Here is an 11,980-nt window from a genome sequence, read left to right on the forward strand (position 1 = left end):
ACATGTGCAGAAAGAGTTAGATTTGGGTGGGTTATTTTGTTTCTGTGCAGGGTAAATACTGGCTGCTTTATTTTTACACTGCAAATTAGATTGCAGATTGAAAACACCCCACCCAAATCTAACTCTTTCTGCACATGTTATATCTGCCTCCCCTGCAGTGCACATGGTTTTGCCCAACTGCTAACAAAGGGGGTCATTCCGAGTTGTTCGCTCTGTAAATTTCTTCGCATCGCAGCGATTTTCCGCTTAGTGCGCATGCGCAATGTCCGCACTGCGACTGCGCCAAGTAAATTTGCTATGCAGTTAGGAATTTTACTCACGGTTTTTTCTTCGTTCTGGTGATCGTAATGTGATTGACAGGAAGTGGGTGTTTCTGGGCGGAAACTGGCCGTTTTATGGGAGTGTGTGAAAAAACGCTTCCGTTTCTGAGAAAAACGCGGGAGTGGCTGGAGAAACGGAGGAGTGTCTGGGCGAACGCTGGGTGTGTTTGTGACGTCAAACCAGGAACGACAAGCACTGAACTGATCGCAGATGCCGAGTAAGTCTCGAGTTACTCAGAAACTGCACAGAGATGTCTTATCGCAATATTGCGAATCTTTTGTTCGCAATTTTGATAAGCTAAGATTTACTCCCAGTAGGCGGCGGCTTAGCGTGTGCAAAGCTGCTAAAAGCAGCTTGCGAGCGAACAACTCGGAATGACCCCCAAAATTCCTGCTGCGACCAACTTGGAATTACCCTCATGGTTTTGCCCACCTGCTAACAAATTTGTTGCTGCGTTCAACTCTGAATTACCCCCATAGATCTGACAATGTTGTGTCCTAATTCTACTCTAGACTCCATCTTCACAGACTTACTGCTTTACAGTATAATGAGAAAAAATCCAGATGTAAGACATGGGAATTAATCTTGTCAAACATCCCTTAGTTTTAGTTTCATATCACTGCACAGAAGTCTTCTCTGAATTTTCCAAGACAAGAGAATGGATAGAAAATGTAATAAGATATTTTACCCCTATTACTTCATATGTGTTATTCAATTTTTTCAACTCCGTTTTTTAGTCATGTATTAGCTGAAATGTGCAGGTTTCATGTAATAATTTATTTCACAATAGTTACAGATGACCATTCAAAATAAAAATGCTATTTGAAGTACTTATGCATACTGCTGTGTGTGGAGTTTGTTTCCAAATAGAAATAATAAGATTTTACTTACCGGTAAATCTATTTCTGGTAGTCCGTACAGGATGCTGGGGACTCCGTAAGGACCATGGGGAATAGATGGGCTCCGCAGGAGATAGGGCACTTTAAGAAAGCTTTGGACTCTGGGTGTGCACTGGCTCCTCCCTCTATGCCCCTCCTCCAGACCTCAGTTAGGGAAACTGTGCCCAGAGGAGATGGACAGTCACGTGGAAGGATTTTTGTAAATCTAAGGGCGAGATTCATACCAGCCACACCAATCACACCGTATAACTTGTGATAAACTTACCCAGTTAACAGTATGAACAACAACATAGCCACGGTACCACCGAAAACTATAACATAACCCTTATGTAAGCAATAACTATATACAAGTCTTGCAGAAGAAGTCCGCACTAGGGACGGGCGCCGAGCATCCTCTACGGACTACGAGAAATAGATTTACCGGTAAGTAAAATCTTATTTTCTCTAACGTCCTAGAGGATGCTGGGGACTCTGTAAGGACCATGGGGATTATACCAAAGCTCCCAAACGGGCGGGAGAGTGCGGATGACTCTGCAGCACCGATTGAGCAAACAGGAGGTCCTCCTCAGCCAGTGTATCAAACTTATAGAACTTTGCAAACTCTGCCCTATCCACGTGAAAAACCAAGTATGGGCTTTGATAAAGCTAAATATTTATCTTATATAAAACCCTTTATGAGGTCTAAGAACACTGTACGCTATTTACGTATGGAGTACCGTAACGATCGCTTAGCCGTGGTCGAGACGCTCAAGCGTCACGTTTGCTCACGGCTGAGAGATCACAGGCAGGCAGACTATTGGCTGCCGGCTAACGTAATGATTCGCTATAGCGTAGCGGACGCTCGGGACCACGAGGAGATCACCAGCGGCGCTGACGCCCACAATGTTAAACCTTTGAATCTAAACCATAAACAATGTAATATGCTGTAAAACCTTAGTGTAGAGATAGGGTGTAGATGCAACACAGTGTAACCTTATTAACTTAAAAGCTGTTTGAGCGTCACCGACGCTCTGTGAATACTTAACACTATAAGAAATACACAGATACCGTGCTTAGGGTCCAACGCCTAATATATATATTATGAATGTTATACTTGCAAAAGAATTAATACAATACAAGTCATACACTACAATATAACATAGACTACCTAACCAGATAACTACACAGGAAATACAATACAATACTATTACGTTTAGGAGAGTACGAGAGAAAGAAGAGAAGAGAGAGAGAGAGAGAAATGGCCCATAACATCAAGAAAGACAATATGATTGCGGAGAAAACTTACGCACAAAGGAAACGATCGCATGCGCCTCTGGACATCCAGCTCCCGATTTTCAGCAATGATAACCGTTGAAGAGTGAGAGCTGGATGTGATCGGCTTGTCTATTTATGCCCCACACACAATACAATTCAATGGTCCCTACAATCTCATTGTTCATTGGACACAGGAATTCCTCCTCGCATTATAACAAAAGGTCATAGGTTGATTCATACAGGTGGGCTGTGACTATTTCCAACAGCTCAGGTGGGAGGGAAACTGGGTTTCCCGCCGCATGGATAAGTAAGTGCAAATACAGTAAATGTTCATAAACTTCTTATGTCCATAACTATTCGCACGAGCGATTAATCCGCTTCAAACCAACACCGGAATATTGCTAATTAAATACTCTTCCGATGGGTACTAAACACCACTGTATTACTCCTGTCTGACCCTTCGTATCAAACAAAGGGGGATTTCTCTATTCATGAACATTCTATATTAACCAAACTTTCAGAATCTATCAAAGGGACCATGATCTACAAAATACATTATATAGTGGAAATATGTAACGAAAGAGTCGCACGCTACGAACACATGAACTCTACCGTAAATGCACATACCGCGCGCCCGCGGGTGCCCGCAACAGCGAGTATGCGCACGCACGGGAGAGCGCACGCATGCGCAGCGCAGACCTGTGTGAGGTGCAAATATGGCAGTGTGCATAGAGATATTTTTCTGACTTTGACAGCTTTTATGTGATAAAGCCGCCAATTCGGAAACACGTCTTGCCGAAGCTAACGCCAACAACATGACCACTTTCCACGTGAGGTATTTCAACTCCACAGTTTTGAGTGGTTCAAACCAAGGTGACTTGAGGAACCGTAACACCACGTTAAGATCCCAAGGCGCCACTGGAGGCACAAAAGGAAGCTGAATATGCAGCACTTCCTTCACAAACGTCTGTACTTCAGGAATAGAGGCCAATTCTCTTTGAAAGAAAATGGATAAGGCCGAAATCTGGACCTTTATGGACCCTAATTTTAGGCCCAAAGTCACTCCTGTTTGAAGGAAGTGGAGTAGACGGCCCAAATGGAACTCCTCCGTAGGAGTGGCTCTGGCCTCACACCAAGAAACATATTTCCGCCATATACGGTGATAATGTTTTAACGTCACGTCTATCCTAGCCTTGATCAGGATAGGAAAGACCTCCTCCGGAATCCCTTTTTCTGCTAGGATCCGGCGTTCAACCACCATGCCGTCAAACGCAGCCGCGGTAAGTCTTGGAACAGACAGGGCCCCTGCCACAGCAGGTCCTGCCTTAGAGGAAGAGGCCACGGATCCCCTGCGAGCAACTCTTGCAGCTCCGGATACCAAGTCCTCCGTGGCCAATCTGGAACAATGAGTATTGTTCTGACCCTGCTTCTTCGTATTATTCTCAACACCTTGGGTATGAGAGGAAGAGGAGGAACACATAGACCGATCTGAACACCCAAGGTGTCACCAGAGCGTCTACCGCTACCGCCTGAGGGTCCCTTGACCTGGCGCAATACCGCTTTAGCTTTTTGTTGAGACGGGATGCCATCATGTTGATTTGAGGCAGTCCCCAACGATCCGTGACCTGTGCGAAGACTTCTTGATGAAGTTCCCACTCTCCCGGATGCAGGTCGTGCCTGCTGAGGAAGTCCGCCTCCCAGTTGTCCACCCCCGGGATGAACACCGCTGACAGCACGCTTACATGGCCTTCCGCCCAGCGTAGAATCCTGGTCGCTTCTGCCATGACCATTCTGCTCCTTGTTCCGCCTTGGCGGTTTATATGAGCCACTCCCGTGACATTGTCTGACTGAATCAGAACCGGTTTTCTCCGTAGCAATTCCTCTGCTTGACGCAGGGCGTTGTATAAGGCCCTCAACTCCAGGACGTTGATGTGGAGACAAGACTCTAGGCTTGACCAGAGACCTTGGAAATTTCATCCCAGTGTCACTGCTCCCCAGCCTCGGAGGCATGCGTCCGTGGTCACCAGGACCCAGTCCTGAATGCCGAACCTGCGACCTTCTAGTAGGTGAGCACTGTTCAGCCACCACAGGAAAGATACCCTGGTCCTGGGAGACAGTGTGATCTCTTGATGCATTTGTAGATGGGACCCGGACCACTTGTCCAACAGGTCCCATTGAAAGGTCCTCGCATGGAACCTGCCGAAAGGGATGGCCTCGTAGGAAGCCACCATCTTCCCCAGGACCCACGTGCAATGATGCACTGAAACCTTTTTTTTGGTTTTAATAGGTTCCTGACCATGGCTATGAGTTCCTGAACCTTTTCGATCGGAAGAAAAAACTTTTTCTGGTCTGTGTCTAGAATCAGCCCCAAAAAGGTCAGACGCGTTGTAGGGACTAGCTGGGACTTCGGTATATTGAGAATCCAGCCGTGTAACTGCAACGTCTTCATGGACAGAGACACGCTGTCCAGCAACCTCTCCCGAGATCTCGCCTTTATGAGGAGATCGTCCAAGTATGGGATAATTGTGACCCCCTGCCTGCGCAGGAGCACCATCATTTCCGCCATTACCTTGGAGAAAATTATCGGGGCCGTGGAAAGCCCAAACGGCAATGTCTGAAATTGGTAGTGACAGTCCTGCACTGCAAATCTCAGGAACGCCTGATGCTGGGGGAATATCGGAACATGAAGGTAAGCATCCTTTATGTCCAGGGACACCATCCAATCCCCCCCCTCCAGGCTGGCGATGACCGCCCTGAGTGATTCTATTTTGAACTTGACCTCTTCAAGTACAGGTTCAGAGATTTCAGGTTTAAAATGGGTCTGACCGAACCGTCCGGTTTCGGGACCACAAACAGGGTTGAGTAATATCCCTCTCCTTGCTGGAGATGAGGAACTGTGACAAGCACCTGTTGAATATACAATTTTTGGATTGCTGTCAACACTAGCTCCCTCTCTGACGGGGAAGCCGGCAGCGCCGATTTGAAAAATCGGCGAGGAGGCAAGTCTTCGAATTCCAGCCTGTATCCCTGGGAAACAATCTCTAATGCCCAGGGATCCACCTGCGAGTGAACCCAGAGGTGGCTGAAAAATCGAAGACGAGCCCCCACCAGATCTGCCTCCCCCCGGAAAGCCCCAGCGTCATGCGGTGGACTTTGCAGACGCGGGGGAGGACTTCTGCTCTTGGGAACTAGCTGTGTGCAGCTTTTTTCCCCTGCCTTTCCCTCTGGCAACAAAGGATGATCCACGTACCTTCTTGTTTTTATTGGAACGAAAGGACTGCATTTGATAATGAGGTCCCTTTTTTGTATGTTGCGGGGGGACATAAGGTAAGAAATTTGACATAACAGCCGTAGCCGTAGAGACAAGATCCGAGAGACCGTCTCCAAACAACTCCACCCCCTTGTAAGGCAAGGACTCCATATGCCGCTTTGAATCGGCATCTCCCGTCCACTGTCGGGTCCACAAGAGCCGCCTAGCAGAAATAGACATAGCATTTATTTTGGAGCTTAATAAACAAATGTCTCTCTGAGCATCCCTCATATACAAGGCAGCATCTCTGATATGCTCTATGGTCATTTGAATGGCGTCCCTATCTAAGGTGTCAATTTCCATAGATAAGGAATCTGCCCATGCTACAACCGCACTACAAACCCAGGCCGACGCCATAGCCGGTCGAGCAATAGTACCGGAATGATTGTAAATGTGCTTTAAGGTAATTTCCTGCCTGCGATCAGCAGGTTCCTTGAGGGAAGCCATATCCTGAGAAGGCAGTGCCACCTTTTTGGACAAACGTGTCAGCGCCTTGTCAACTTTTGGGGAAGATTCCCAGCGTATCCTATCAGTTTGTGGAAAAAGATACGCCATGAGAATCCTTTTGGGAACTTGTGGTCTCCTATCCGGAGATTCCCAAGCCTTTTCGCACAAGTCACTTAATACAAATGAGGATGGAAAAGTGACTTCAGGCTTTTTTCCTTTATACATGTGTACCCTCGTGTCAGGGACAGGGGGTTCATCAGTAATATGCAAAACCTCTTTAATGGCCATAATCATGTACCGTATACCCTTAGCCACCTTTGGCTATAATTTTGCATCTTCATAGTCGACACTAGAATCAGTATCTGTGTCGGTATCTGTGTCATCGACCTGGGATATGGTGCGCTTCTGAGACCCCGAAGGACCTGGCGCCCCAGGGACAGGCATGGACTGGCTACCTGACTGATCCCTAGCTTCTGCTTTGTCTACTCTTTTATGCAATAGATTGACATTTGCATTCAAGACATTCAGCATATCCACCTATTCCAGTGTCGGCGTTGACATTCAAGCACTCCCCATCCACATTAAGCGAGCCTTCCTCGTCAAACATGTCGACACACGCGTACCAACACACTTCACACACACACAGGGAACCCCTTTCCTGAAGACAGTATACCTGTCAAGGACCTTTGGAGAGACAGAGAGAGAGTAAGCCAGCACACACCCCAGCGCAATAACCCTGGAGACCAACACAAATTGTTTTTCCCCAGCAGCGCTGTATAATATGTAAACCGCCCATTATGTCCCCCCCCCCCCTCTCTTTTAAGCACCCTTTCACCGTGTGTAAGCAGGGGAGAGTCCGGGGAGCTTCCTCTCAGCAGTGCTGTGGAGAGAAAATGGCACTGGTGAGTGCTGAGAGAGAAGCCCAGCCCCCTCGGCGGCGGGCTTCTGTCCCGCTCAAACTTAGTGAAATATGGCGGGGGCTCTTTTATATACATGTACAGAGCCCACCTGTACATGTATATATTCTTTATGCCATGCAGAGGTTTATATTGCTGCCCAGGGCGCCGCCCCCCTGCGCCCTGCACCCTTACAGTGACCGGAGTATGTGAGGTGTATGGGAGCAATGACGCACAGCTGCAGTGCTGTGCGTTACCTCAGTGAAGCTGAAGGCTTCTGCCGCCTGACGACTTCTGTCTTCTGTACTTCTAGCTCTGTGAGGAGAACGGCGGCGCGGCTCCGGGGGTGGACGCCCAGTAAGAACCTGCGTTCACCCCCTCTGGAGCTAATGGTGTCCAGTAGCCGAGGAAGCAGAGCCTATCTTTGACAAGAAGGTCTGCTCCTCTCTCCTCAGTCCCACTGTTGCCAGCAGTGCTCCCTGTGAAAAAGTAAAATGTAGAAAGAAAAAATCCAAACAAAAATGCTTCTAGGCAGAGAACTCTGGAGAGCTCTCTGCAGTGCACCCATCTTGCTCTGGGCACAGTGTAAAACTGAGGTCTGGAGGAGGGGCATAGAGGGAGGAGCCAGTGCACACCCAGAGTCCAAAGCTTTCTTAAAGTGCCCTATCTCCTGCGGAGCCCGTCTATTCCCCATGGTCCTTACGGAGTCCCCAGCATCCTCTAGGACGTTAGACAAAGTACAAATACATTTGCCCTTACTGCAGTGGTTCCCAAACGTGGTCCTCAAGGTACTCCAATAGTCCAGGTTTTAAGGATATCCATGCTTAGGCACAGGTGACTTAATTAGTACCTCAGTCAGTTTGAGTATTCCATCTGTGTACCATCTGTGTGCCTTATTTGTGGACCACTGTCTTATTGTATATGTTCCTGACAGCAATTTGGTATCTGTGGCAATCCATGACATGTAACACGTGTTTTATGGTGTGTACAATGAAACTGGAGCACCATGAAGACACCCGTACAAATATGAAGAGAACATACAAACTCCACACTGATAGTCCATGGTCTGGAATTGAATTCATGAGCAAAGTGCTGTGAGGTAGTAATGCTAACCACTGTGCTCACTATGCTATGCCGAGTTTGCAGAATTCTGCACTCTAAAATTGGGAACCAACTAATACCGCTTTCAGATCGCAATGCTGGGTCGCAGCCGGAATTTGGAAACGGATCCCTCTTGGGTGTGACCCGGCATTGGAGCCTTTCACACTGGCTTTCCAACCCAGCAATATGCCTTGTTGGGTTGCCATTGCTGGTGGGGGCGGAGGCAGCGCGATGACATTGGGGGCGGAGGCGGCGCCTGGAGATCAGATAATCTTCCTGCGCTGACTCCTCTATAGTGTGAACGGGTCTTGGGTCACATCGACCCGGGTAACCCGTAGAGATGTGCACCGGAAATTTTTTGGGTTTTGTGTTTTGGTTTTGGATTCGGTTCCGCGGCCGTGTTTTGGATTCGGACGCGTTTTGCCAAAACCTCCCTGAAAATTTTTTGTCGGATTCGGGTGTGTTTTGGATTCGGGTGTTTTTTTTACAAAAAACCCTCAAAAACAGCTTAAATCATAGAATTTGGGGGTCATTTTGATCCCATAGTATTATTAACCTCAATAACAATAATTAACGCTCATTTTCAGTGTATTCTGAACACCTCACACCTCACAATATTATTTTTAGTCCTAAAATTTGCATTGAGGTCGCTGGATGGCTAAGCTAAGTGACACAAGTGGCAGACACAAAAACCTGGCCCATCTAGGAGTGGCACTGCAGTGTCAGACAGGATGGCACTTCAAAAAAATAGTCCCCAAACAGCACATGATGCAAAGAAAAAAAGAGGCGCACCAAGGTCGCTGTGTGACTAAGCTAAGCGACACAAGTGGCCGACACAAACACCTGGCCCATCTAGGAGTGGCACTGCAGTGTCAGACAGGATGGCACTTAAAAAAAATAGTCCCCAAACAGCACATGATGCAAAGAAAAAAAAGAGGCGCACCAAGGTCGCTGTGTGACTAAGCTAAGCGACACAAGTGGCCGACACAAACACCTGACCCATCTAGGAGTGGCACTGCAGTGTCAGACAGGATGGCACTTCAAACAATAGTCCCCAAACAGCACATGATGCAAAGAGAAAAAAAAAACGCACCAAGGTCGCTGTGTGACTAAGCTAAGCGACACAAGTGGCCGACACAAACACCTGGCCCATCTAGGAGTGGCACTGCAGTGTCAGACAGGATGGCACTTCAAAAAAATAGTCCCCAAACAGCACATGATGCAAAGAAAAAAAGAGGCGCACCAAGGTCGCTGTGTGACTAAGCTAAGCGACACAAGTGGCCGACACAAACACCTGGCCCATCTAGGAGTGGCACTGCAGTGTCAGACAGGATGGCACTTCAAAAAAATAGTCCCCAAACAGCACATGATGCAAAGAAAAAAAAGAGGCGCACCAAGGTCGCTGTGTGACTAAGCTAAGCGACACAAGTGGCAGACACAAACACCTGACCCATCTAGGAGTGGCACTGCAGTGTCAGACAGGATGGCACTTCAAAACAATAGTCCCCAAACAGCACATGATGCAAAGAGAAATAAAAACGCACCAAGGTCGCTGTGTGACTAAGCTAAGCGACACAAGTGGCCGACACAAACACCTGGCCCATCTAGGAGTGGCACTGCAGTGTCAGACAGGATGGCACTTCAAAAAAATAGTCCCCAAACAGCACATGATGCAAAGAAAAAAAGAGGCGCACCAAGGTCGCTGTGTGACTAAGCTAAGCGACACAAGTGGCCGACACAAACACCTGGCCCATCTAGGAGTGGCACTGCAGTGTCAGACAGGATGGCACTTAAAAAAAATAGTCCCCAAACAGCACATGATGCAAAGAAAAAAAAGAGGCGCACCAAGGTCGCTGTGTGACTAAGCTAAGCGACACAAGTGGCCGACACAAACACCTGACCCATCTAGGAGTGGCACTGCAGTGTCAGACAGGATGGCACTTCAAAACAATAGTCCCCAAACAGCACATGATGCAAAGAGAAAAAAAAACGCACCAAGGTCGCTGTGTGACTAAGCTAAGCGACACAAGTGGCCGACACAAACACCTGGCCCATCTAGGAGTGGCACTGCAGTGTCAGACAGGATGGCACTTCAAAAAAATAGTCCCCAAACAGCACATGATGCAAAGAAAAAAAGAGGCGCACCAAGGTCGCTGTGTGACTAAGCTAAGCAACACAAGTGGCCGACACAAACACCTGGCCCATCTAGGAGTGGCACTGCAGTGTCAGACAGGATGGCACTTCAAAAAAATAGTCCCCAAACAGCACATGATGCAAAGAAAAAAAAGAGGCGCACCAAGGTCGCTGTGTGATTAAGCTAAGCGACACAAGTGGCCGACACAAACACCTGGCCCATCTAGGAGTGGCACTGCAGTGTCAGACAGGATGGCACTTAAAAAAAATAGTCCCCAAACAGCACATGATGCAAAGAAAAAAAGAGGCGCACCAAGGTCGCTGTGTGACTAAGCTAAGCAACACAAGTGGCCGACACAAACACCTGGCCCATCTAGGAGTGGCACTGCAGTGTCAGACAGGATGGCACTTAAAAAAAATAGTCCCCAAACAGCACATGATGCAAAGAAAAAAAAGAGGCGCACCAAGGTCGCTGTGTGACTAAGCTAAGCGACACAAGTGGCCGACACAAACACCTGACCCATCTAGGAGTGGCACTGCAGTGTCAGACAGGATGGCACTTCAAAACAATAGTCCCCAAACAGCACATGATGCAAAGAGAAAAAAAGAGGCGCACCATGGTCGCTGTGTGACTAAGCTAAGCGACACAAGTGGCCGACACAAACACCTGGCCCATCTAGGAGTGGCACTGCAGTGTCAGACAGGATGGCACTTCAAAAAAATAGTCCCCAAACAGCATATGATGCAAAGAAAAAAAGAGGCGCACCAAGGTCGCTGTGTGACTAAGCTAAGCGACACAAGTGGCCGACACAAACACCTGGCCCATCTAGGAGTGGCACTGCAGTGTCAGACAGGATGGCACTTCAAAAAAATTGTCCCCAAACAGCACATGATGCAAAGAAAAAAAGAGGCGCACCAAGGTCGCTGTGTGACTAAGCTAAGCGACACAAGTGGCCGACACAAACACCTGGCCCATCTAGGAGTGGCACTGCAGTGTTAGACAGGATGGCACTTAAAAAAAATAGTCCCCAAACAGCACATGATGCAAAGAAAAAAAAGAGGCGCACCAAGGTCGCTGTGTGACTAAGCTAAGCGACACAAGTGGCTGACACAAACACCTGACCCATGTAGGAGTGGCACTGCAGTGTCAGACAGGATGGCACTTCAAAACAATAGTCCCCAAACAGCACTTGATGCAAAGAGAAAAAAAAACGCACCAAGGTCGCTGTGTGACTAAGCTAAGCGACACAAGTGGCCGACACAAACACCTGGCCCATCTAGGAGTGGCACTGCAGTGTCAGACAGGATGGCACTTCAAAAAAATAGTCCCCAAACAGCACATGATGCAAAGAAAAAAAGAGGCGCACCAAGGTCGCTGTGTGACTAAGCTAAGCGACACAAGTGGCCGACACAAACACCTGACCCATCTAGGAGTGGCACTGCAGTGTCAGACAGGATGGCACTTCAAAACAATAGTCCCCAAACAGCACATGATGCAAAGAAAAAAAGAGGCGCACCAAGGTCGCTGTGTGACTAAGCTAAGCGACACAAGTGGCCGACACAAACACCTGGCCCATCTAGGAGTGGCACTGCAGTGTCAGACAGGATGGCACTTAAAA

This window comes from Pseudophryne corroboree, chromosome 3, assembly GCF_028390025.1.
Source record: "Pseudophryne corroboree isolate aPseCor3 chromosome 3, aPseCor3.hap2, whole genome shotgun sequence".
Lineage (NCBI taxonomy): Eukaryota > Metazoa > Chordata > Amphibia > Anura > Myobatrachidae > Pseudophryne > Pseudophryne corroboree.